Source organism: Peromyscus leucopus, chromosome 3 (assembly GCF_004664715.2).
Source record: "Peromyscus leucopus breed LL Stock chromosome 3, UCI_PerLeu_2.1, whole genome shotgun sequence".
In the NCBI taxonomy this organism is placed as follows: domain Eukaryota; kingdom Metazoa; phylum Chordata; class Mammalia; order Rodentia; family Cricetidae; genus Peromyscus; species Peromyscus leucopus.
In genome coordinates this window covers 158,713,813-158,739,829 of record NC_051065.1, presented here as the reverse complement: position 1 = coordinate 158,739,829, position 26,017 = coordinate 158,713,813, and positions in this window count along the sequence as shown.

Sequence of the window (26,017 nt, the reverse complement as noted above, 5' to 3'; positions counted from 1 at the left end):
TCATTTGTATGTGTTGGACATACCAAAAGCTATGGATACCAGGGTGAAAGAGGAGGCCTGAAAGGCAACAGATAAATAAACATAATTCAAACTGGAACAGTGATTGGAAGGGAAATCAAACACCACTGTGACAGAGAGCAGCTGTGAAGCCTCTGTGACATGCCAACTTGACCTCTGACCTGAAGGATATAAAAGAGCTGGCCATGCTTGCTCTGGGAGATGTCCAAACATAAAGACTCAGAGTCAAGACATCACTAGGAAGAGTCTAGGGAATAATAAAGGTTCATAATCTGTAGAAGATATGCAAAAAGCAGGCATGAGCAAAAAGATGTATTCATCTTTCTCATAATCTTCCCAACCACTGTTGCAAGGTCAGCCACCACTGCCCTGAAGTCCCAAAGCCCAAGTCCCTTCCCATCATGCTACACTCTATCTATGACAACCCCTCACATGGCTGACTGATCGCCAAAAAGAATTTTTTGACATAAAATATGATTCTGATAGACCACTTGACATCATCTGCTTCAATTGTGCTGAAATAATTTTACATTTAATTTGTTTTAATGTTGGGAGAAGTTCTAGTGGTTGGCATATTCCTGAGATTCTTAACCTGCAGGTTTTAGAAGCAATAACACACAATAGTTGAGTATTCCTTTATAAAAAAAAATAAATAAATAAACAGCAAGGCAATAGCAATAACTTCACAGTGAAGTGTTTCCTCCAGTAAAAAAAGAGGAAATTGTTGGAGTTTCATTTCGGGACCTGGGGACCACATTTGTTTTGAACTCTTCTGCCCTTACATGAAATATTGAATTAATTTCAGGTATCCATTGGAATATGTCGTTGTCTTATTCACTGTGAGTTAACACAGCTGAGGATATTTTCTAACTTTTTTTTCCTCCAGATTCTCCTGTATCAATAGCCTGGGGGATAAACTGTCTGATTTAGTTATACAGAAAATTACTGTTTTTATTTGATTCCTATTTTTTTTCTAAGGGACAAGAAAAACATTCTCGCCATTATCGACTTGGTTCTAAGAAAAGAAGTAGATATTATCTCTGTAAAAATCTATCCCACAGCCCAAGAAAGGAGTTGCTCTGAGATAGGAAGGAGCATGCTCCAGAAGATGAGGAAGGTAGAAGGGGTCAGTAGGGCTGGGATAAAACAGAAGCATTGAATGGTTATACATGGGCCTCAGGCCTGAGAGCAAGAAGATGCTCTAACCACCAAAGGCCTCTACCAGGTGGCAATGAGTATAAAGTGGCCATTATGAGTCTTGGTTTTCCCATTTCCATGACCATAATAGCTTAACTGAGTTCTGAGACTTCTCACCTACAGAGATTCCTGAGACATCTAACCCTTCCTCCTGTGCTGTACATAATAAACTCACTGAGGTTCTGCATTGTTCTACAATTGCTGCTACTCCATCAGAGAGTGCGTAGGCCATCCTATTGCAGCTATTCTGTATGTGTTTCTGTCTTTCCATTCTTCATTCTCATGTAGCCCCAGTCTTACTTCCAGGACCCATTTCTCTAGGACAGGTGAGCATGCACCAATAAACATGCATCTTATACTGCTGGGTCTATTGATATGGAAAACTCTAAAGCAAGCATTTAGTTTGTGCCTGGTATTATCTTAATAATTCAGGATTCATGAAGGAAGAAAGTATGCAAATATTCTGACCTTCTCAGCCTATACAACAGACTCATCAGGCTCATGCTCAAATCCTGCACATTTGAAAGACAGGACTTCCCTGTGGTTGCTTCTGAGAGTAGACCATTACATTCCTGGATGCTCCTGCCCACTAGTACTTGTATAGCACTGGGGTCTTGGGCCTTGCTACATAGTTCATGTTTACCATGCAATTCATAGTTGTAGCTAGAGTTTTCCTGCCTTGCCCACAGTCAGGACAAATCTTTGTCACCCGCCAGTCCCACAGCCGCTCAGACCCAACCAAGTAAACACAGAGACTTATATTGCTTACAAACTGTATGGCCATGGCAGGCTTCTTACTAACTGTTCTTATACCTTCAATTAATCCATTTCCATAAATCTATACCTTGTCATGTGGCTTGTGGCTTACTGGCGTCTTCACATTCTGCTTGTCCTGGTGGCTGGCAGTGACTCCTTCTGCCCTCCTGTTCTTTCTTTACTCCTTTCTGTTAGTCCCCCCTATACTTCCTGCCTAGCCACGGGCCAATCAGTGTTTTATTTATTGACCAATCAGAGCAACACATTTGCCATACAGAACATCCCAGAGCACATAGTAAAATCTTGCTTTTGTTTGTTTGGGGCCCTGAACCATGCTGCACCAGCTTGACCCCTAGGGATAGAAGTGAAAGCTACAGTTCAAGAAATTAAAGTGAGTTGCTTAGGCAACCCATGCTATGATGTTTGACCCCCAGTAAAAACTCTAGTCATCAAAGCTTGTGTGAGCTTCCTTGGCTGGCAGTATTCTATGCATGTTGCCATATATTATTACTAGGAGAATTAAGTGTGGTCCATGTGATACTATTGAATGAAAACCACTAGCAGCTTGTTCCCAGTCTCTCCAGCATTCTGTTCTATGCACCTTTTCCTTCCACACATTTTATTCCTTGTCTTTTTCTGTGCAGTAACCATAATCATGAGTATAATAACTTACCTGAGTTCTATGGTTCCTTCTAGCTAGTCATAAACCATAAGGGTAGTCTTAAAACTCTTCACATAGTCAGCCATATTTACTGAGCATCTCCTCTGTGCTGATTCTATCCATAAATAATTAGTATTTATGAGGAAGCAGAGAAAGACAGTCCCCTGCTCACTTGACCTTCCTGGTCTTAGCTCTGCCAATAAAGAATGACAGTGGGGTAAGATTGCTCATAGAAATTCACTCCCTAGCATGGTCCTCAAGAATCCTTAGACCATGAATAAAGTGAGAATCAAAGATGTTCAGGGAGTCAGAAATAAGTCAGCCAACCAAAATCCAGCCCCAGTGTGATCAGAGTATGGACTGAAAAAATTTACTCTGTTTCCCAGGTCATTAGACCATGCCTAGAATATGCCCAACTGCAGTAGAGTCTAAGAACTTTTGCACACCACTAGCAAACCACTGGCAAACTAAAAAGCACTCAAGTCCTCATTTGGCCCAAACCAGGCTCCATGGGGAGCAATGAAAAGGTATGCAGATATTTAAAGTGCTGGTCTTATGTAATAGCAGTGATGATTTCTAAAGGACATTAGCCAATGTTTTGATAAATTTTTGATAGTCACATCTGGGGATGTACCACAGTACCTAGGACAAAATCAATATGAAGCTAGACATTCTATACTGTACAGGACATGCCCTCTCTGTAGAGAAGGACCAACAAATGTGAAAATGCTGCTGTGGCTGAGAAACCCTGAAGATCTATTCACTGAATGAATCAGGTGCTTCATAAAGATTAAGTATCATACCACTTGACATTTCCAGGCAAACATTAGTCTGTGGCTGGGAATATTAGAAGTCCCAGACACTGAATGAGTGACTCATCTAAACACATATGAGCAGCCACATAAATGATTTGTGACTCTTCACTCAGTTTAAGAAGAAATACTATCAAGAGAATTTAAATAAGCAAAATGGCTTGGTAGATGGTGGTGCCTGCTGCCAAGCCTGACAATCTGACTTATCCCCAGGAACCACATGGGAAAAGGAAAGACCCAACTCCAGAAAGTCCTCTCACCTCCACAAGTGCGCTGTGGTGTGCATCCCCCATCCCTACACACACACACACACACACACACACACACACACACACACACACACACACATACACTTTAAATATGTAATGAAGAATTTCTTTCAAAAGAGGGCTTCTATTGTCTTATTTTTGTTGGAAGAAATTTCTTAAGTCTTTTAAAATTATACCATTTTATCTTACTATTTGAAATAAGATAAAAAGAGAGCTTACATGGAGTCTTAAAAATACTATGGCTACTGGGTCAAAATGAATACCCTGCCATGGACTCTTGCATTGCAATGAAAAAAAATCCATATTGGCCTCTCCCTTTAGAAGACACAATGACCTGCCTAAAAGAGGGGTAATAAAGATAATGTGGTCATTATTATTGTAATATACCATGTTTGAGTACTCTCCTTCTACATGCTTTACCAAACTTAAGCCTCTCAAACAAGAGTGAAGAATACAAGTAAGAATTATCTCATAGCAACTGCCAAGCCAACTGCTGTTACTGCTCCCATTACGCATACTCCAGAGTGTCTGACTTATGACATCTCATCTTAGGAGTGTTTCAGTTTATGATGGTTTGGACTGTCCTCTATTTAATTGTCATTATGGTATTTAATAGTTGAGACCTGTACATGGTAAAGTGAACTGGGATAAGCTATGATGATTGGTTTATTGGTATATTATATGTATATACTTATAAAGCTGTCAGCTTGGAGTAGATTGATTTCACCATAATCTTATCATAAGTTGGGATGCCTTGTGCATGCTCTTACTTTCTCTCCATCCTTTTCCTTTATCAGAAAGGGATTTATATTTTAGAAATTAACTTACATGATTGTGCTGATGTGCCATGTCCAAGCTAAAGTTCTAGGAAAACTGCTGGTTTAATTCTAGTGTAATTCCAAAAGCCTAGAAACCAGAAGTGACAGAGATGTGATTGCAAGTCCAACAGCAGAAGTCCAGTGTCCCAGCAAGTGGAAGGAAGCAAAAAGACAGATTCCTGCTTCTTCTGCCTTTCCATTCTATCAGGCCCTTCATGGATGGTATCTTAGTTAAGGTTTCTATTGCTGTGAAGAGACACCATGACCATGGCAACTCTTACAAAGGAAAAACATTTCATTGGGGTGGTTTACATTTTCAGAAGTTTAGTCCTATATCATCATGGTGTGACATGGTGGTGTGCAGCCAGACATGGAGTTGTAGAAGGAGCCAAGTGGAGAGTCCTACATCTTGACTTGCAGGCAACAGCAAGTGAACTAAAACGCTGGATTGGCTTGAGCAAATATGAGACCTCAAAGCCCCCTCCTCCATGGTGACATTCTTCCTCCAACAAGGCCACACCCACTCCAACAAATCCACATCTCCTCATAGCATCATTCCCTTTGGGGGCCATTTTCTTTCACACCACCACAGATGGCATAAAAATCACTCATACCAGTGAAGAAGACTTAGTTGACTGAGTCCATTGGTGCTCACTTCATTGGAAGTTTGCTTGCCAACACTCTCAGTGGCGATACCAATACAGGGGCTGTGGAACAGCTCAGTGGTAACAGTAGCTCATGCTCTAACATCCCCCAACACATGCACACACACACACACACACACACACACACACACACACACACACAAGAAAAGAAAACCCACAAGTTTAAGATCCATAGAACGGCTCAGTTGATGCATGAAATGAATCTCCCACAATGAGGCTTTCTGAGAAGAAATAATCTGCTCAGAATCATAGAGTCAGGAGATAGGGCTGTGACTCACTCCTGCCTGATAATCAAGTCTGCCATTGCCCAGTGTTCTAGCCACACAAAACAATGGCAGTATCTGGAAGACTTTGTTACTCATGACCAAGCAAAACAATAGGTGTTGCTTAAATAGAAATGTTGCTGGAGGGCTTCTCTCCAGGTTCCCCAAGCCCCGCAGTCCCACAATCCACTTATAAAATAATCACTCAGACGCTTATATCACTTATAAACTGTATGGCCGTGGCAGGCTTCTTGCTAACTGTTCTTTTATCTTATATTAACCCATTTTTATAAATCTATACCTTGCCACGTGGCTGGTGGCTTACCGGCGTCTCTACATGCTCTTCTCCTGGCAGTGGCTGCAGTCTCTCTCCTCCTTCTTCCTGTTTCCCCAATTCTCCTCTCTCTTTGTCCCGCCTATACTTCCTGCCTGGTCATTGGCCATCAGTGTTTTATTTATATAGAGTGATATCCACAGCACTTCCCCTTTCTTTTTTTTAAAAAGGAAGGTTTTAACTTTAACATGGTAAAATTACATATAACAAAACAATTACCGAGCAAGAATTATAGTTACAATATTAAAGAAGATGTCCTATCTATCTTATATTTGTGAGTTTAAGGTTTTATAGCTAACTTATCTTTTATCATAACTGAGGAAATTACGACTATCTAGTCTTCAACCACATCAAAGACCTGAGAAGGAACATAATGGTACCTGAGAAATGGTAGATGGATGCAAGCAACTTTCGGGAATCTTGCAAGAGTAGACCAAGACAGCTGGCAGCCTGGACAGTCACCTAATGTTTTTCAGCATTGTTGGTGCATTCAAATTGGCTACAGGCCTAGAGTATCTGACAGACCATTTTTAGAAGCAGGAATTTTAAGAGACCATCTTACCCTGTCTTGGCAGAGTACAGTGGTCGCTTTTCTTGTGTCCCGCTTGTCCAGAAAGGACAGCATTGCATTTGTACTGTCAGCCATCAAGGCAAGGGCAGTTCTTTGCCCAGTAGGCCATTTTTGTGCCAAAAAGACAAACTTCCAAATGGAAATGTCTTAGAAGCCCAACATTCTCTTGGGATCAAATTGGTGCAGCCAGGAGCAATTGTGTCTCACGTCAACAGAATTCTAAGTTATTTAAATGCCATATTCTCCAGGTCTATGAAGTGTTTGAAGATTACCTATCTATCTGAAATATATCTATGTATACCTAGAAGACTTAACTAACATGGCTACAGATATGATTATCATAGATGACTAATTATTAATCTATTTTTTAATTATCCATTACAATTTTAAATGAGTTATATAAACATAATACCTCAAACAAGAATAGAAATATATATATATATAGTATAACAAAATTAACTTCAAGTTTGTATCAATGAACTAAAATTTATACCAATGTAAAACATTTTAAACATAAACTAAAATCTATACCAATGTAAAACATTTTAAACAAGTTGTTCTTTAAAAGTAGGTTCATTAATCTACCCTTTTATCTTATCATCTCCATATCCTCCTATATATCATATCCCCTTTTCTTTTTTAGAAAGAGATCACATTTATAATCAACCTGTTTTAAATAGAAATATTGGTTTTTCTCTGTCCCACACCAGAGGGCTCTTCTGATTTGGGACACAAGAATCCCTTAACCATTTTTTTTTTTAAAGCAATATGTCTGGGTTTAGAGGGGGAGTGAGCCAATTCCACCTCTAAAGCCAGCTTGGTATATTTGGGAATTTGGGCGTAGCATCTCTTACTACTTCTTGCTGGAGGGGGGCGCTGTATCTTATGGGGACGCAAAGAAAATTTTAGACCTATGGGGTAGTCCGTGAGGCTGTATTGTGTGAACCATTTGCCTTGAAACCGATCTGGATATTGGATCATCTGGGCCATGGTGTCATCGGAGTCCTTTCAGGGGGTCTTGGTTGGTGAAACCTAATGTATCTTAATCTGGAACAAGTCCACAGCCTCTGGCTTTCTGTGGAAACAAAAGCAGAACCTCTTTTCCAAAGTAACATATCCTTATATCCAAATTTTGAAGTCAAGGTACCTTTAAAATATACATTTTGGCATAACTCAACAGCTTTTGTAATCAAATGTTTTTGTTTAGTTATGAATATCAAAGAGAACATAATCCAGATTCTCTGTGTGGTAGCCATCTTTATGTGGCTTATGTTTTATATTACCTTGAGCCTTGAGTCTATTGTTTTAAACTGTACCATTGTAAGCCTCAAACGGCGCTGTGGCTGCTGGCTCCGCCCACTTCAGCTTCCCAACATGGCAGTGGTACGTTTTCCGCCAGCTCTGGGAGTCATCAAGTCTCAGAAATAGTGGGTCTAAGCTTTTATCAAAGCAGCGTGTAGCCCAGAAACCTCTTTTTTTTTTTTTTTTTTTAAATACTAGTAAAGACTAAATCTACCACACAGCTTAGTTTGCCGCTGGCAGATGCCTCATTTCCGCCATACTGCCGGTCAAACGCACCCGCCAGGAACCCGCCAGTGTCCAAACTTGCATTTTGCCGCATCTAGCTGCCCATATGAGACAAGAAGCAGGAACCTGGTTTTGGCTCTGTTTAGAATTGGTTATTAAATATTCTCAGGTTTAAGGTGGAAACTCGAGCCGTTGGGCGTCATTTGTAGCTGGAGGGCTTCTCTCCAGGTTCCCCAAGCCCCGCAGTCTCACAATCCACTTATAAAATAATCACTCAGACGCTTATATCACTTATAAACTGTATGGCCGTGGCAGGCTTCTTGCTAACTGTTCTTTTATCTTATATTAACCCATTTTTATAAATCTATACCTTGCCACGTGGCTGGTGGCTTACCGGCGTCTCTACATGCTCTTCTCCTGGCGGTGGCTGCAGTCTCTCTCCTCCTTCTTCCTGTTTCCCCAATTCTCCTCTCTCTTTGTCCCGCCTATACTTCCTGCCTGGTCATTGGCCATCAGTGTTTTATTTATATAGAGTGATATCCACAGCATAGAAAGTCAGATTTAAAGCTAACAAAGACCTTTCCAAAAAAAAATCCTTAGCAATAAAACCCCCAATTCTTTATACCTTCTGTCAGTGTTAACCCACAGGAACTGGGAAAGGTCAGAGTAACTCCCTGGGTCTAAACACCATGGCACATAAAACAAGATGAAAACCTATAAAGCCGGTTACAAGTACTGACATGTTGATGAGTTAGGGTCCCATCCAGAAATGCATGCAATGTTCACAACAACTCAAGGATGGGATTTTACTGAAGGGATCCATTTGAAACCTTAAGGAGCTGTGCAGACACCTGTTCTGAAACAGCACAGCTCTTCTAGTGCCTAGCAACAAGGAAAGGCAAAACAAAGCAAGGGCTGGGTCCCAGAAATAAAAGGAAGGAGAGGTGTGAAAAGTGAGCTACTATGAAAGACCAGAAAGTCTGTTCACAGGTGACCACAGGGGTAGGGGTGAGACAGGATCCTTTCTCCCTACCTGTCCACTCTGGCTGGGCTCCCCATTGTCTGAGTTCAGCCAGAAGCAGCAGGCAGGGGAGCTCCTTGATGGCTTTGCTGTAGGGTATCCTTAGAGGCTGGAAGAAGACAGACAACAGGAAAAAGAGGAGAGAAATGGAGAGGATAGTATTTTCACATCAATTGAGAAGTTGAAGAGGCTATGGAGTGTAAGTGTGGATTTGATGAAGCAGTCATAGCTGTTACACTGAGACATTGTTTCTAGACTGAAGTTTGGAGTAGGAAGCAAGGTGAGTCTTCTAATTTCCTTTTGTTGCTGTGACAAATACCATGACTCAAAGCGACTCAGGGGAAGAAAGTGTTTATTTCAGTTTATAAGTCACAGACCAGCACTGGGGAAAGTCAGGGCAAGGACTCAAAGCAAAAACCGTGAAGGTATGATGCTTGTTGGCTTGCTTGATGGTTTATGCTGTTATCTTTTCTAAACAGCCCCTAACCATCTGCATAGGAAATAGTACTGCCCCTAGTGGGGTGGGTCCTTTCTCATCACTTATCGAGGCAATCCCCCATAGACACACCCACAGGCCAATCTCTGAACTAGGCAAATCCTCACTCTAGGCGTTCCACTAATATGACTCCAGACTGTGTCCAACTGACAATGAGAGCTAACTAAGATAGCAGGTTAATTTATCTTTATTCATATTTCTGTTGACATATCTATGGAAATTTCTCTCTCAGTATATTCATGGTGGCATTATTTATGTCAGCTAAAGGTTGGAATGTTAAATGTCAAACAATCAGTCCATGGTATGCTCTTACTGATTAAAAATATAAACAAATCAAACCTATGGAAAATTACATTGAATAATATTTAATACTACAACAAAGTATTCAAGATAATTTAATGCAAAAAAACCCAAGGTCTAGGCCAGTAAGATAGCTCAGGAAGCAAAGGTGTTTGCTCTACGAGACTAGCAACCTGTGATTAATGCCCAGAATCACATAAAAGTGGAAGGAGATGAACTTGCCTGACTCCATTTTGAACCAGGAGCCATTAGGCTGTATTATTAAAAATAGTTTCCATTTTCTGTAAGTGCTGAGTTGCTGCTGTTTTTAAGTCTGTTTCCTGCAGCCTGACTTCCCCCAACTCATGACCTTGACTCATTTTAGAGAACACCCTGACCCTCCCCAACCCTTCCAGACACTGTAATCACATGGTGACCACATGGTGCTTTTTGAGATTTGTGTGTGTGTGTGTGTGTGTGTGTGTGTGTGTGTGTGTGCTTCCTTATTGCTCCATTGTCCCTCTTCTGTAAAATTGCTTGCAATTACTTGTGATTTTACTCCTTAAAAGGGTCCCAAGAAATGGACTGGGGTTGCTCTCTTTAACTCAACTTAGGAGGCAATCGTTGGCCAACTCTTAGGTGCACCCCAATAAAATCAAGCCTGTTTCAAATTTGGCTCAATTGTGGTAGTGGTCTTATTCTCACCCAGTGGGATTAACAAGAACTGAGGCTGCACAGTTGTCTTCTGACCTCCACACATGCAGGCTGTGGCACACATGCCCACATATACATGCACTGTATGTACACTATACTAAAAAGTATTATTTTAAATCAAGTTTTAAAGTATACACTGTGAAACCCAATGCTATAGATTCTGTTTCTGTTCCCAGAACTCTAAATTAATTCAGGAACGAAAGACACCAAAATATGAGTTGTGGCTAACTCTGGCTGATTATGGAAGATTCTCATCTCTGTTAACTGAGCAAACAGGAAAAGGAAGAAACAGAAATATTAGTATCAGGATGCTTCGCATCAGTGAGGAAAGCAAGCTTTTCTCTTCAGGTGGCTATTCTGTGCAATTCTCTAAGGCCTCTGAGTCATCTTAGAGAATCCTTGATAGAGAAAGGAATAGGAAATGGTTCTGAACCCTTCTTCAGATGGGAAAAACGAAACAATAAAACCTAATAAACATCACAAGTCTCGTATTTGTGATGTCTTAATGTAGTGATTTAAAGTCAAGCTTTAATTGCTTTAAACAAGAAGCCCTAAAGTTAATGGCTGTTTCCAAACATGTCTTCCCATTTTCATTAAGGGATACCATGTACTATGTGCTGGTCACCAAAGCTGCAGTGACTCTTTCTTGAGCCAAAGAAACCCCTGAGAGTTATGTCAGGAAAGGCTCTTGTGTTTTTACAGCCTTTGTAGAAGACCAGACTTTTTATTTTATACACAAAGTACGATGATATATTGATTTTTTTAATAATATGTGTCCTATATTTACATCATTCCCCTTCCCTCTCCTCCCTCCAACTCCTCTCATATGCACCTACGGAATCTCAAATTTATACCCTCTTTTCCTTAGTTATTTTCCTTTTATTACATATACAAAAATTAATATAGAAATATAACCTACTGAGTCCATTTCATCTTGCTCATTTGTGTATGTTTTTCAGGCTGACCATTCAGTTTTACATCTCCCACCTGTTTCATGTGCAAATGAAAAGGGCCATGTGCAAGCCCCTAGCTGAACTGCTGACCTTTAAGAGTTCATTAATGAGCTCAACAACCTGGAAGACCACTGTCATAGTTTTAGCTTGTAGATGACTGAGGAAGCCTATCTAAGTGATAGTGGACAAAGATTTGAACCTGTGAATATGTTTGTACCTGAAAAATTCCCTAAAGGCTTTTGTTTGTTCTCCAACTAGTGGCACAATTGAAAGAAGTGGTTGAACCTTTTCACCTGGGGACAACATGTTCCTATCTTGGTGAAGGGTTCAAAGCCAAAAATTAACACAACTAAAATATAACAGAGACAGATGTGTTACCTGGAGCAGGCAAGAAGAGCATGGATGCCAATTCCAAAACAAAGCCCTCCTGGAATAAAATTATCATGGAGATTTTATTCAGGAAGCCTATAAATATTCATAGAGGGATCTTTCCATTCCTAAGCATGCTCACTTAAAGTCATGGAGATTAAAGTGATAGAGAAGAATGCTTCTGAGCATGCTCAGCTTGCACCATAAAGTTTTAGCTAAACATAAAAGAACAAATACTTCTTTGTGCATTAACATAAGACTCTGGCCCCTGCAGGAACCTGCCTTGATAAATGGCCAACCCTCTATGAAATGGCCTGAGGAAGTCGGATACTAAGGAAAGACTCTGAAGGTGATAACCTTGTCATGGCTCCGGTCTGGTTCTTTATTTCTGGTCATTATATTGTATACCTGCACCACAGTCCATCCTCATCATGAGCTTGACAATGTCTTCCCCCACCATGATGGGTTGAAACCATGAGCCAAAATAAGTGTGTCCTCCCTAAATTGTTTCTATCAGCTGTGATCACTATAACACACAAGTAACTAATTCTGTAGGAGACATAAGACATTTGGTTCCTATCAGTCCCCTCCAAATAGCTCAGTAGTTTTCTGAGATTTTTAACATCAAGGCTAAGAATACCATATGAAAAAGGCAGTCCTTACACATAGCTTCACACAGGAACTTCATATGTAGAAGTCTCTACTTGGGTGTTTTCCTTAGATCTCTGCCTCATCAAACCAAACTGACACAGTAAGACTTGAGACTAGTCAGAGAAGCACAACCACTTACATAGCCAAAAACAATTATGAATGACCCAGGGTTGCTTAGGCCATGTGACAAGATGGAACATAATGGAACATGTTTCAAATAAAACCACAATAAATGTCACTCATCTCCCCCAACTTCTACCTCCCAGAAAGCTACTCAACCTTCCCAGCCCCTTCCTATTTCTTCTCCCGAGTCCCAAGCACTCTAGACTCTACAATGTCCATGCATATTTATAAACCACAAAACTAAAGCACTCCCCAACTCTACAAGCAAATCTTACCTGCATCCCCTCTCATTTGTTATTCAGAAATGAGCTACACTTCTAACCACACAGCCACACTCTAGTAAGCCATCAAAACTGTTGACCAGCCTTCCCTTCCCTAGATATTCTTCTATACTCAATGAATGAATGCATGAATGATTTGTTTCAATGAATGAATGAATGCAGTGGAAATGCTTCCAGAACTGGGAAGTAGGGAGCCTATGCTGCACAGCTGCTCTCTGGCCAGAAATAAAAACAGTGAGGCTAGCCAGGTGGTGGTGGTGCACGCCTTTAATCTCAGTACTCGGGAGGCAGAGTCAGGCGGATCTCTGTGAGTTTGAGGCCAGCCTGAGCTACAGAGCGAGTTCCAGGAAAGGTGCAAAACTACATAGAGAAACCCTGTCTCGGGAAAAAAATTTAAAAATTTAAAAAAAAAAAAAAGTGAGGCACAGAGTCTGGGAGGATGTTTCTGTTCATCATAGGAATATCTGAACTACTTGTAACTCATGGTTCGATAAGCACAAGTCACTCTTTATGAAGCTTTGTTTTTCTTTGGTCTGCTGGGTTTTAAATGTTTGGCTTCTATATATTCTATAAGAAAAAGAAAAATGTGTGAACAAGGTTTAATTGGCTTCCACTGGTTGGAGGCACTCTGACTTTGGAACTGCCCTCATCTTTGGATTTTCTGACCTGGCCAGGGCTTTCTTATTACATCCCATGGCCCCCTGGAGGCAAGGACCAATATGTCTACAGACTGACTTATCAGCCCAATGCCCATTTCGACTCCACTGGCTGGTCTTTGTCCCTCATAATGATCAAAATATTAAAGACAGGTTGTTTTGTTTCATTATGTTCATGTCCTTACCAGTGATAAATGATGAGGACAACATGAAGACATGATGTCCCTTCTGTGAGCTCAGTATAGCCATTTAAATTATAGCCGGGTGTTGGTGGTGCACACCTTTAATCCCAGCACTCGGGAGGCAGAGGCAGGTGGATCTCTGTAAGTTCGAGGCCAGCCTGGGCTATTAAGTGAGTTCCAGGAAAGGTGCAAAGCTACACAGAGAAACCCTGTCTCAAAAAAACAAAAAGAAATGAGAGAGAGAGAGAGAGAGAGAGAGAGAGAGAGAGAGAGAGAGAGAGAGAGAGAGAGAGAATAAATTATGATGAGCAGCAATGCAGGATATGTCAATAGGCAAAGCTGATTCATAATTGTACTTCTTACACATCATTTATCTGTGTCTGATGTCAACAACCTTTGAGGTAGACTACTCTAGTTTGCCTAGAGTTCTCAGTCACTTTTCTCTGTGTCTTGTAGAATGTCTGACAGTTTCCTCTGCGTAGCAGGAACCTGAAAGACCATTTTGCCAAGCAAAGTTCAGTGGTCACCATCCTATGGGCCCTGCATGTCCAGTAGATACATTTTTTTCAAGTAGTCCAGGCAAGAACAGTTTCTTACCAAATGGTTAATTTTTGCCAAGAACAAGATAAACTCCATATGGAGTGTCTTCAATGCCCATCCTCCATTCTGAAGTAAATCAGTGCTGCCAGGAGCAGACATGTCTCACTGTCCAAAAAGTCTAAATTTTTATAACATTTTAAATGCCATATTCTGTAGGTCTTTGAAGGGTTTGAAGATTACCTACCTATCTGAAATATATCTACGTATACCTAGAAAACTTAAGTAACATGGCTACAAGTTTGACTATCATAGAAGACTAATTATTAATCTGTATTTTTTAATTATCCATCACAATCTAAATGAGTTACATAAACATAATACCTCAAATGAGAGTAGAAATATATATATACAGTATAACAAAATTAAGTTTAAACTTGTATCAATAAACTAAAATCCATAGCAATGTAAAACATTTTAAACAAGTTGCTCTTTAAAAGTAGATTCAACAATCTACCCTTTCATTCTATCATATATATATATATATATAATATCTCCCCCTTTTTTAAGAAAGATATTGCAATTATAATCAACCTGATTTAAATAAAAATAAACATTCATAAACAATATTTTGAGAATTTGGGCATAGCTTCTCATACTACTTTCTGCTGGATGAGGGCGCTGTATTCTTATGGAGACATAAAGAAAATTTTAGGATTATGGAGTAGTCTGTGAGGCTGTATTGTCTGAGCCAGTTGCCTTGAAACTGTTCTGGATGTTGGATCATCTGGGACATGGTGTCATCAGAAACCTTTCAGGGGGTCTTGGCTGGTCAAACCTGATGTATCTTAATCTGGAACAAATCCATAGCCTCTTGCTTTCTGTGGAAACAAAAGCAGAGCCTCCTTTCCAAAGCAACATATCCTTAGATCCAAATTTGAAGTCAAGGTACCTTTAAAATATACATATTGGTTTAACTCATCTGCCTTTACAATCAAATGTCTCTCTGCAGTTAAAAATATCACAGACAACACAATACAGATTCTCTGTGTAATATCCATCTTTACATGGCTTATTTTTTACATTACCTTTACTATCTCTTTAAAGACTTTATTTTTTAAAACTATCTGTTTCTTTATATAACTGCATATAACTATATATATATATATATATATATATATATATATATATTTGTTGTTTTTTTCTCTTTCAAGCCTATGTACATTTTTATATACACTGTAAACTATTCCATATGATCTGTCTTATTGTGAATCTATTGCTTTAAACTGCAGCAGCTAGTACTGAAGCAGAAATCTTGGCTGTTAGCTCTGCCCAATTTAGCTTTTCAACATGGTGGAGATAATTCACTACCAGTGCTGGGACCCATGCTTTCCGCTGACTCTGGGAGGCAGCGGGTCTGTTTCTATCCAAGCAGTGTGTAGCCCAGAAACCTCTTTTTTTTTTTTTTAACTAGCAAAGGCTAAATCCACCACGCAGCATAGTACACAGTTTGAAGACACCTCTGTGTAACATGTAGCTCAAGCCCACATGTTGCAGCATCTCGCTGCCAGGCTGAGATACAACTAGGAAGCTGTTTTTGGCTCCGTTTAGAGTTGCTTATGAAATATTCTCAGGTTTTAGGTGGAAACTCAAGCCGTTGGGTGCCATTTGTAGCTGAAGTTTCCTCCAGTCCCACTCGGGCCCCCACAGTTCTGCAGTCCACTTATAAAATAATCATTCAGAAGCTCATATTAATTAAAATTGCTCAGCCACTAGCTCAGGCTAACTATTGACTAGCTCTTACATCTTAAAATAATGCATTTCTATTAATCTATTAGTTGCCACATGGTTTGTGGCTTACCTGTACTTTTACATCTCGCTTCCTCTGTGTCTGGCTAGCGACTCCTGACTGAGCCTTCCTGTTCCCAGAATTCTCTTCTCTGCTTGTCCCACCTATATTTCCTGCCTGGCTACTGGCCAATCAGCATTTTATTTATCAATCAATCCGAGCAACACATTCATAGCATCCCCAGCAGAAAAAAAAGGTCACTTCCTCACATGGCAGCCAGCAGAAGGGCAAGAAGGTGAAGAGCTGCCGTCCCATCCCATTCATAGAAACTCTACCCTCATGACTTACTCTGCTCCTGAGGACTCTGTCTCCAGCATGGTTACATTGACGGTTAAACTTCAACATGAATTTTGGAGGAGATAAAATCATTCTAACCATTATAAATGGGAGAACAGGCAGAAGCCAGGTCAGTGGACCATGGTAATGTGCTTGGACTTTAAATATGAAAAGAAACATACAAAGAGTTTGTGAGCCTCAGAATAATGAAATCTAATATATTATTTTAACAGGTGACTCTGGGGACTTGTCCTATATTGGAGTTAGAAGCTCTGGGAACACAGAGGCATGGATCACCACTCTCCTGGCCCCAACACATGAATCTAGATGTTCATCAATTGTTTAAGATTTACTCAAAAGAGAAAGAGGGAAAACGTCTAGCATCTAATAAGCACTCATTTGCCCTAGTGACCTTAAATGTGAGCACAATAGGCATCATGTAGCTTGGACTGAAAACGAGAAGAAAAGGAACCATGAAAGTGATCCAAATCCACAAAGATCAGTAATTTGAATATAGGTGTCCTGGCTTCACAATGATCCCTTCCTTGAACAAATATTAACATGTTGCAATTACATATTCTACAATATATAATTAAAATATTACATTTAATATATTTGTGTCATGGGATCATACATCTATATTAAGGTCAGTGATAATCAAAGCATGTAAATGACAGACTGCTAGTACTATTTCACATAATTTTTCTTCCTGTCAAGCAGCTGACTTTGACACACAAAACCTACTAGTCTTGGAGGAAAAGGGAAGCAGCTGATATAGCTGAAAGTATGCAAGATCTATTTTATGTCCCAAAGTGCATGGCAGCTCCCCTGCCATTATACCCCTGGACTAGTTCAGGAGGAAGTCTTTTTTGGCAGGTTATTGGCTATGGGAGAAAGCCCACGCAGTACAGGAGCCCTATTCTCAAGCCAGGCTCCTTCTTTAAATGCATCCTGCGATTCCACCCATTGAGATTCTGTGTGAGCCTTTGAACTTTCAGCAGTGTCTCTCTTTGCTTTTTACCCTGATAAGGAAGAAGATGGGGGAGTAAATGCCTGTGAGTGAAGGGCTTTTATAGCATGATAATGTGAAGGTCAGGAGAAAGGAGCTTACTCCCTTTCTCCTCCTGAGCCTCCCACAGTGAAGCTTTCTAACACAAAGACCACAAAAGGGCAAAATCAAGATGAAGACCCCTCTTCTCCAACACTTCGGGGATGGGGGTCGGAAGCTAAGCTCACAGCTGCTTTATGGGATTTCAAGAACTGAGATTCCTGCCAACTGAGAAAGGGCAAAGGAAAATCTGTGCCCCCCACCTGTCGCCCCACAGCTGAATGGTGGGTGCTCTTCTCTCTTCAATAGTATTTACTCTCCCTGCTTTGGTTCTGGTGTCTTCTGAACTGAACTACACCTAAAGGAACTGGGCAGGCCACCCCAAAGTAGGGAAGAGCTGCTGAAAGGCTTCAAAGTTTGTCAGTCACTATTCAGGGTGCAAACAGAAAGGCTAAGGCTACTGGGAAGGAGGGAGCAAGGGCAGGACACACCCACACATCCTCAAGGCACATGAAATGGCAAGACCCACATTCAGTCGGCTGAGATTTTCTGAATGTGGTTTCTCATCAGGATGATGGTGAATGCTGATCTAGAATCATCTAGAAAATACACTTCTGGGCGTGTCCGTGGAGGTTTTTTAGACTGGGTTAACTGAGGTGGAAGAACCCCCTAAACATGGGCAGCAACATCTCATGGGCTAGTAATCTGTATAAAGAAAAAGAAAGGGCAAGCTGAGAGACACAATGTGACCAGTGGCCCCCTGCTCTGCCACCTCTGCTCCTGCTCCCCCACACTGCCCCCCCTTCAGCACCCCCTACCCCCCATTCCTGCCACCCCCTGCTCCAGCACCCTTCTCCCCACCCCGTTCCTGCCACACACATACCTCGTTTCTGCACACACCCCCTTTCAACCCTCCCTGTTCCTGCCATCCCCTGCTCCTGTGGCCCCCTGCTCCCACCAAGATGCTCTATAAACCTGAACATATAAACCAAAATCAACCATTTCTCCCTTAAGTTGTTTCTTTTGGGGTATTTTGTCACAGCATTGAGAAAGGTAAGGTAACTAATACTGTAAGTTAAGTGATCAGTACCTCAGTTCTTGACACGGTAGGTCTCTGATCCACACAACCCTACCCTCTTGGGCTGTGCTGCTCTGATTGAATAGATTTTAAAATGTTTACCAATGTTATCTCTAGCAGGAATCTTAAAGTGTCTTATTAATAAAAACAAACCCAGAGCCAGGTATTGGGGTGAATGCTGGAAGATCAGAGAAGAAGAACAAGCCACAGCCACCTCACCTTGCCAATTTCTCAGCTGATCCTGTTTCCTCAGACTGGAAGCCTCTGAGTCCTCATCCAAATGAATCTCAGCTGAACTGCTGCTCAAAAGCCTAAAAGCTTAACTAGCTAAAAGCTTTTAGTTTCTGGTCATCACACCTTATATACCTTTTTGCTTTCTGCCACCACTCCCTGGGATTAAAGTCTCACTTTCTGGGGTTAAAGGTGTGAGTCACCATGCCTGGCTGTTTCCAATGTGGCCTTGAACTCACAGAGATTTCTGCCTCTGGAATGCTAGGATTAAAGGCGTGTGCTACCACTGCCTAACCTCTATGTTTAATATTGTGGCTGTTCTCTTCTCTGACCCCAGATAAGTTTATTAGCCTGTACAATATTTCGGGGAACACAATACACCACAGTTAGAAGCCTATTCTTTTCTAATGAGAGACAGAAAGGGAGTGGATCCAGAGGGGAGGGAAGATGGGGAGGAACTGGGAGGAGCAGAGGGAGGGGAAATTATAATCAGGATATAGTGTATGATAAAAGAATCTATTTTCAATAAAAGGGGGAGAAGAGTCAGCACTGAGTAGAAAAGGCTGACTCTGATGTCTGCCTAGCAAGAAAAATATAAAATAAATAAAATAAAATGTTTGCCAATTTAATTATATAGTAGCCTCATGAAGTTTTACAAAGTGAACATTCTCATGTGTCCGCAACTAGATCAAGAAATGAATACATCCCAGGGCCAAGAATCCTCTTTCTCTCTACACTTCCACAAGGTAGGCAAGCATAGGGAATAGCTTACTAATCTGGGACTCTGCTTGGTTTGGGTCTTCCTCCCCTAATAATGCACTTGTCAGCCTAGTTCCTTTACCTGCATGCATTCACACATACTACATATACATGTACACACATTCATACATGTACACACATGCATCCTCACACACTACATGCATGCACATATATGCACACTCACATGCTACATATAATACACAAAAAAAAATCACACACTATACACACTCTCTCACATACACACACACCACACACAGGACTGATCTTCTCCAAACAATGCTTCTCACAGCCTTGGACCCCCACTTGCATATATATATGTAGCTGATGTATTCCTTCCTGTGTCCACCCAGCTCCTGCAGCTGCTCAGACCCAAGTAAACACACAGAGACTTATATTACTTACAAAGTGTATGGCTGTGGCAGGCTTCTTGCTATCTAGTTCTTATATCTTAAATTAGCCCATTTCTATAAATCTATAGATTGCCATGAGCCTTACCAGTATCTTTACATCTTATTCCTCATGGTGGTGGCAGCTGGCAGCATCTCCTGACCCATATGTGTGTGTGTGTGTGTGTGTGTGTGTGTGTGTGTGTGTGTGTGTATGTGTGTGTATGTATGTATGTATGTATGTATGTATGTATGTATGTATGTATTAGAGTAAGTTCTCCCCAAAAAATTTTGAAAGTTTTTTTATAATAAAGTTTATAAAATAATGTTTTTAAAAAATTCAAACTTTAGGCAATTTACATTCAAACAAATTCCCAGTATATCCAAGTACAAAGAAACAGTAAGGCCAGTCTGGCCTGAACTTGTTGAGGGCACAGCAAGGCAAAACTCTGTCCTCAATTGAGCTTTTAGGGAGAATCCCCTACTTGCCATCTTATGCTCATGCATAACTTGGCATGCACATTATCAAATGCAGATGCATAATGGGAAGGGCATGCAAAGCAGGAAAAGGAGTGTATGACCAATTCTACCAATCAGAGCAAAGAACCACCTTCACTGAATACCTTAATAACCTAACTCCTCTTTCTCTTGAACCGCGGAGAAGGAAGCTGCGAACACTAACTGGGATCCTGGAGCACCTTCACTCTTGTGGCCTGCCGTAGCTCTGCGTGGCGCCGTCCTCTCTCATCTGCGCTACCACTTCCCTTTGAACACTTTCCTTGCTACTGTTGCCCATCTTTGCCCTTATTCCAAACCTGGAAATACCTTGTCTAGACCCCAACCACCAGTAATAAGCCCCACCCCCTCTAGAAAGACCCTAACTTTGTCTGTTCTGTTTTCTTTCTGGTTCCAAACTTCACTGAAACGGAATCCACAACATGTGTCCTCCTCCCTGCTGGCCTTTTTTTCTCAGCACCATGTTTGTGACACTTGCAACGCTCCCCACTGGGCCCCACTTAGCAGTACTGAGGGACAGAGGACTAGATTTCCAAGGCCTACATGGATATCAGAGAGAACAAAGGCATTCAGGCTGCAGTGGGGCCTCACAGTGAGAGGACAGGGGCATGCAAGCTGCAGTGGTGCCTCGGTCAGAGGACAGGGGCATGCAGACTGCAGTGGTGCCTCGTAGTTATTGGACAAATGCATATAGACTGCAGTGGTTTGGTTTTGTTCGCAGTTTTCCAGAACCATGGTACTAATCCACATCCCCACTTCTGAGTTCTCAGAGCCTGGAGTGCTGTATGTAAAAATCCAGAGTGGTCAGCAGGTACCAGAAGCATGAAGAGACATTGGTAAAGGAGACACCCTGTCTCTGAGCTTCTGGAGAAAGTGCAACCCTAGACTGTGGTGGAGAATTTATGTCTGAACTGTCTTCCAGAACTGTATGTGAAGAAATTCATCTTCTGCCAAGTCATTTGTTACAGCAACATTTGGGAACTCACGCACATGAAAAGGGCTTGGGAATTGGATAGTGAGCAGAGACTGGAAGTGTGAGACCCTGACTGCAAAAACCTAGTTTGACATAAGATTGTTGGTAGAATGTTGTGGACATTAAGGGTATTGTGGGTAAGTCTTTGAAGAAAGAAGCAGAGTATTGGAAACTGAAGAAGGGGAGCCTTTGTTATGCCATGATAGAATGCTAAGCTACTCGGAAAGCATAGCTCCTCGATATTGACCTTCAATGTTCAGCCAGAGAGACTTCTCAGCAAAATTTCAAAACTGCAGCATTGCTTTTTCTTATTGTTTATAGTAAAACATGAAAGGAAAGACATCAAATGATTCCTTTAAGCAAACAGAGGACTTGATGATCTGGGAATTTCTCAGCCTATACAGACTGTTCAAGATTCTAAAAGCGGCTATTGTGAACCCATGACCTACAACGAGGTCAAAAGGATGATGGGAATCCTTTGGCTAACACTGAAGAAATCAGGCATGATCATAGGTTCCCTCAACAATCCCAAAGAAACACCCAAACCTTAACTGGCTTAGCTTGAAAGAAAGAGGGTACAGTGAGAGGACTACAAAGCTTCCAGAATTCTACAGTGGGAAATAGGTTCACAAAACTACTCAAATGTGTTGATTTTTGTTTTTGAAAAGCTGCAGTGATGGCTCATCCTTGTGGTCAACTTGGTTGGATTTAGAATCCCTAGGGAGACACAGTTCTAGGTGTGTCTGTGAGGCTGCTTCCAGAGAAGCTTAATTTATTGCTATCTTACTTAGGGTTTCTATTGCTGCAATGAAACATCATGACCAAAAAGCAAGTTGGGGAGGAAAGGGATTATTTGACTTACACTTCCATATCACTGTTCATCACTGAAAGAAGTCAGGACAGAAACTCAAACAAGAAAGGAACCTGAAGGCAGAAGGTGACACAGAGGCTGTGAAGGGGTGCTGCTTACTGGCTTGCTTTCCATGGCTTGCTCAGCCTGCTTTCTTATAGCACCCAGGATCACCAGGCCATGGATGGCACCACCCACAATGGGCTGGCCTTCCCACATCAATCACTAATTAAGAAAATGCCCTACAGGTTTTCCTACAGCCCGATCTTAAGGGGGTATTTTCTCAATTAAGGCTTCCTCTTCTCTAGTAACTATAGCTTATGTCAAGTTGATGTAAAACTAGCCAGCACAGCCAGAAAGGGCCTCTCTGAACATGGGCAGCACCATCTCATGTGCTGGGATCCCACAATGAAAAAAAGGAGAGAAAATAAGCTGGGCAAGGCATTCTTCTCTCTGCTTCCTACTGAGCATGACTTGTGACCAGCCTCCTCATGCTCCTGTGGCCACAGCAATAGCAGTTCTCAATTGCCCTAACTCCTTCACCAGGATGAATTGCAACCCATCAGATAGTGGTCCAAAATAATCCCTTCCATCGTTAATCTGCTTTCCTCAGATATTTTGTCATAGTAACAATGAAAACATTAACCAATGTAGAGTTGGAATTGGGGAGTGAATGGGAAGAGTCACAGGTTATTATAGAGAAATGTCTCTGAGCCTTGAGACCTCAGAGAACTTGCCATTCTAGATTTCCAAACTTTTGAGAGTTATTGAGTCATTTCTCCCTTCTCTACCTTCCTTCTTGGAACAGAGATGTTTACATGTGTGTTTGGATGCTCACTTGCTTGTTTTTGAGACAGGGTTTCATAGAGCCCAGGCTGACCTCATAATCATTATGTAGCCAGGATGGATTTGAACTGATCATTTGGCCTCTACCTCCCCAGCACTGAGACTGAAAGTGAGCACCACTGAGACAAGCAAGACTTGGGACTCTGAGGTGATAAGATTTAGCTGAGATTTTCCAACCACCATGAATATTGCAGTGAGTAAGACTTTGGAAGTGTTTGAGCACATTGTAGATGTTGGATGGATTTAGATCTTTGAAGATTAAAAAGTAGTAAACTGAAAACATCTCTTCCAAAGTATCTCCCCATTCTAATCCAGAGTCTAAAATTATTTTCTGTGTTGTGTTTTTGAGATGGATGGAGTCTATGTAGCCTCCACTGACTTGAAACTCATTGTGTAGGCCAGGCTGGCCTTGAACCTGCAGCAACCTCCTTGCCTCTGCCTCCTGAGAGCTAGAATTACAAGCAGAAACAAATATGCCCAGCTATATGTTTTCTAGTTGTTGTTTAAAAGAGAGAAGTGATAAATTAAGCACCTTGAGGTAGAGATTGCCTGGTTTTTCCAGCTGGGCTCTAAGTGCAATTATATATTGTAGATGAAATTCTAAACAGTCTTAGAAAATAAGAAACACAGAACCAAAAACAGAGCAAAAGAGATCAGAGAACCACGACTACCTTATCTTACCACCTTGCCACTGTCGTTTCCCCAGAGAGAGCTTCTTCCTGATCGATTTGTGTTTTTATTGCCTTTCTGTTCTGCTTTCTCATTGGCTCTAAGCCCAGCCACATGACTTCCTTGTCACTGCCTGTCTATACAGACCTCCAGGTCTCTATGGTTGGTACTGGGACTAAAGGCTTGTGTCACCACACTTGGCTGTGTCCTCCCTTGACCACACAGAGACTCTGCTTGCCATGTGATCGGATTAAGGGAGTATGCTACCACCACGGGACTTCTGCTTATGGTTTGCTATGTGACCTCTGATCTCCAGGCAAACTTTATTTATTAACATACAAATAAAATCACATTTCAGCACAATTAAAATATCACCACTATGTATATATATAATTTTAAAATACAATAATCAGCCAGGGGCAATTGCCACCAAAGCCTGACAACTTGAGCTTGAGCTAGATCCCCATGACCCACATGGTGGAAGGAAAGGACTAAGTTAACTCCTGACATTTGTGCCCTGACCTCCACAGGCACACAATGACATGAGAGTATTCCCATGTATGTGTGTACACACATAGACACACATGCATGCTGTCCTACTTATCTGTATTTCTCTCAACACTCTTATAGTCCCCCACAGAACAATTCACCAAGCTTTGAACACTCAATGGCTTTTCTCACCCAAAGTTCCCAAGTCCTTCCACAATCCTTCCCAAAACAACATGGTCAAGTCTGTAACAGCAATACCCCACCATCCTTGTACCAATATCTACCCATGATGAAACACCATGAGCAAAGCAAGTTGGAGAGGAAAGGGTTTATTCGGCTTAAACTTCTACATCTCAGTCTACCGCTGAAGAAAGTCATGATAAGAACTCAAGCAAGGCTGGAACGTGGAGACAGGAGTGGATGCAGAGGCCTCAGAGGGATGCTGCTTACTGGCTTGATCCACATGGCTTGCTCAGCCTGCTTTGTTACAAAACCCAGGACCACCCCCCCAGGAGTGTCCCTACCCACAATGGTCTGTGCCCTCTCCCTCTCCCTTTCCCTTCAATCATTAATTAAGAAAATACCCTACAGCTGGATCTTATGGAGGCATTTTTCTCAGTTGAGGTTCTGTCCTTTCAGATGACTCTAGCTTGTGTCAAGTTAACATAACAATAGCCACCATACAAACATGCAAATAAATGAATAAACCAATAAATTTTAAAAATAAAAATAGGATGCAATCAGAGAAAAAACTTAACTACAATGGAGAAGAAAATGTGACTATAGAACTGAGAAAAAACAGAGTTTAAAATGCTACAGGAAACTGAAGCACCCAGAGGCTTAAGTACCTGCCTATGCTTATCTATTGGCTAAGCCCAGGGTTCAAATGCAGGCAGGTTGGTGCCTGATGTTCCTCCAAGACTACCATACTACAGGGCTGCCTGGGGATGGGAGAGGGGGCCAGGAACCAATGAACCTTTGCCTCACTGTAAAACAGAGTGATGACTGGTTTACTTTGTTCCACGTGTTATTTCAAATTTCTATAAAGAAAACAGAGTCAGCATTGCTTTGTGTATTAAATGCACGATGGCTATTCCAATAAATACATTCAAAAGAGTTCTCATGATTTCAAAGTTAAGTACAAAGAAGCACAAAAACAGAGCTCCTTGGGGTCACCCAGCAGGAAGGAAGCCCGAACCCTGAGCTCATATAACCTGAGCTCCCAGGAAGGGCTGATTCATGTTCCTCATCCAAAGCCAGCCGTGTCTACTAGCCAGGAAAGACACCCCCTCATTCCAAGCTAAATGTGCTGAGCAACAAAAGTCTAGACACAGTATGTCATCTCTACCAAGCGGAAAAATGAGACACAAAGACGAATAACTTTGAGAAGTCAGATCCATTCAAATGACACTGTTACCTTTAGAGCATTTATGGGATGGCTCTCTGGAAATGTTTTTTATCGTCAAGTTCCACTGCCCAGAAAGGGAAGAAATCATTCAAACTCAAGCCTTGACCTCACTCGTAGAAAGTGTGCCCAGCTTATCTTCCCAGCTAACCCACAGGAGCTGGCTCCAAAACCCTGCAGGCTATTTCCAAAACTGAAATCTCCCTTCAAAGGACCAGCATCTCATAGCATCATTTCTTTAATGTTTACAGAATTGTCTAAGTGCCATTCAGAAAGGAGTTTTGAGAGTGATCAAAGACACAGTAAACCACTCCGAGGAATTTGGTTCCCTGGGGTCTATCTGTGAACGGGAAGCATTTGAAGCAGAAAACTCTAGAAAAAGTGACTTGGGTATTCACAGGCTGACTTGGGTTAGTACTCAGCTCCCTACCCCACCGCCTAGGTGAATCATTTACCTCTCTGTACCTCAGTTTCCTCCTCCACCACCCA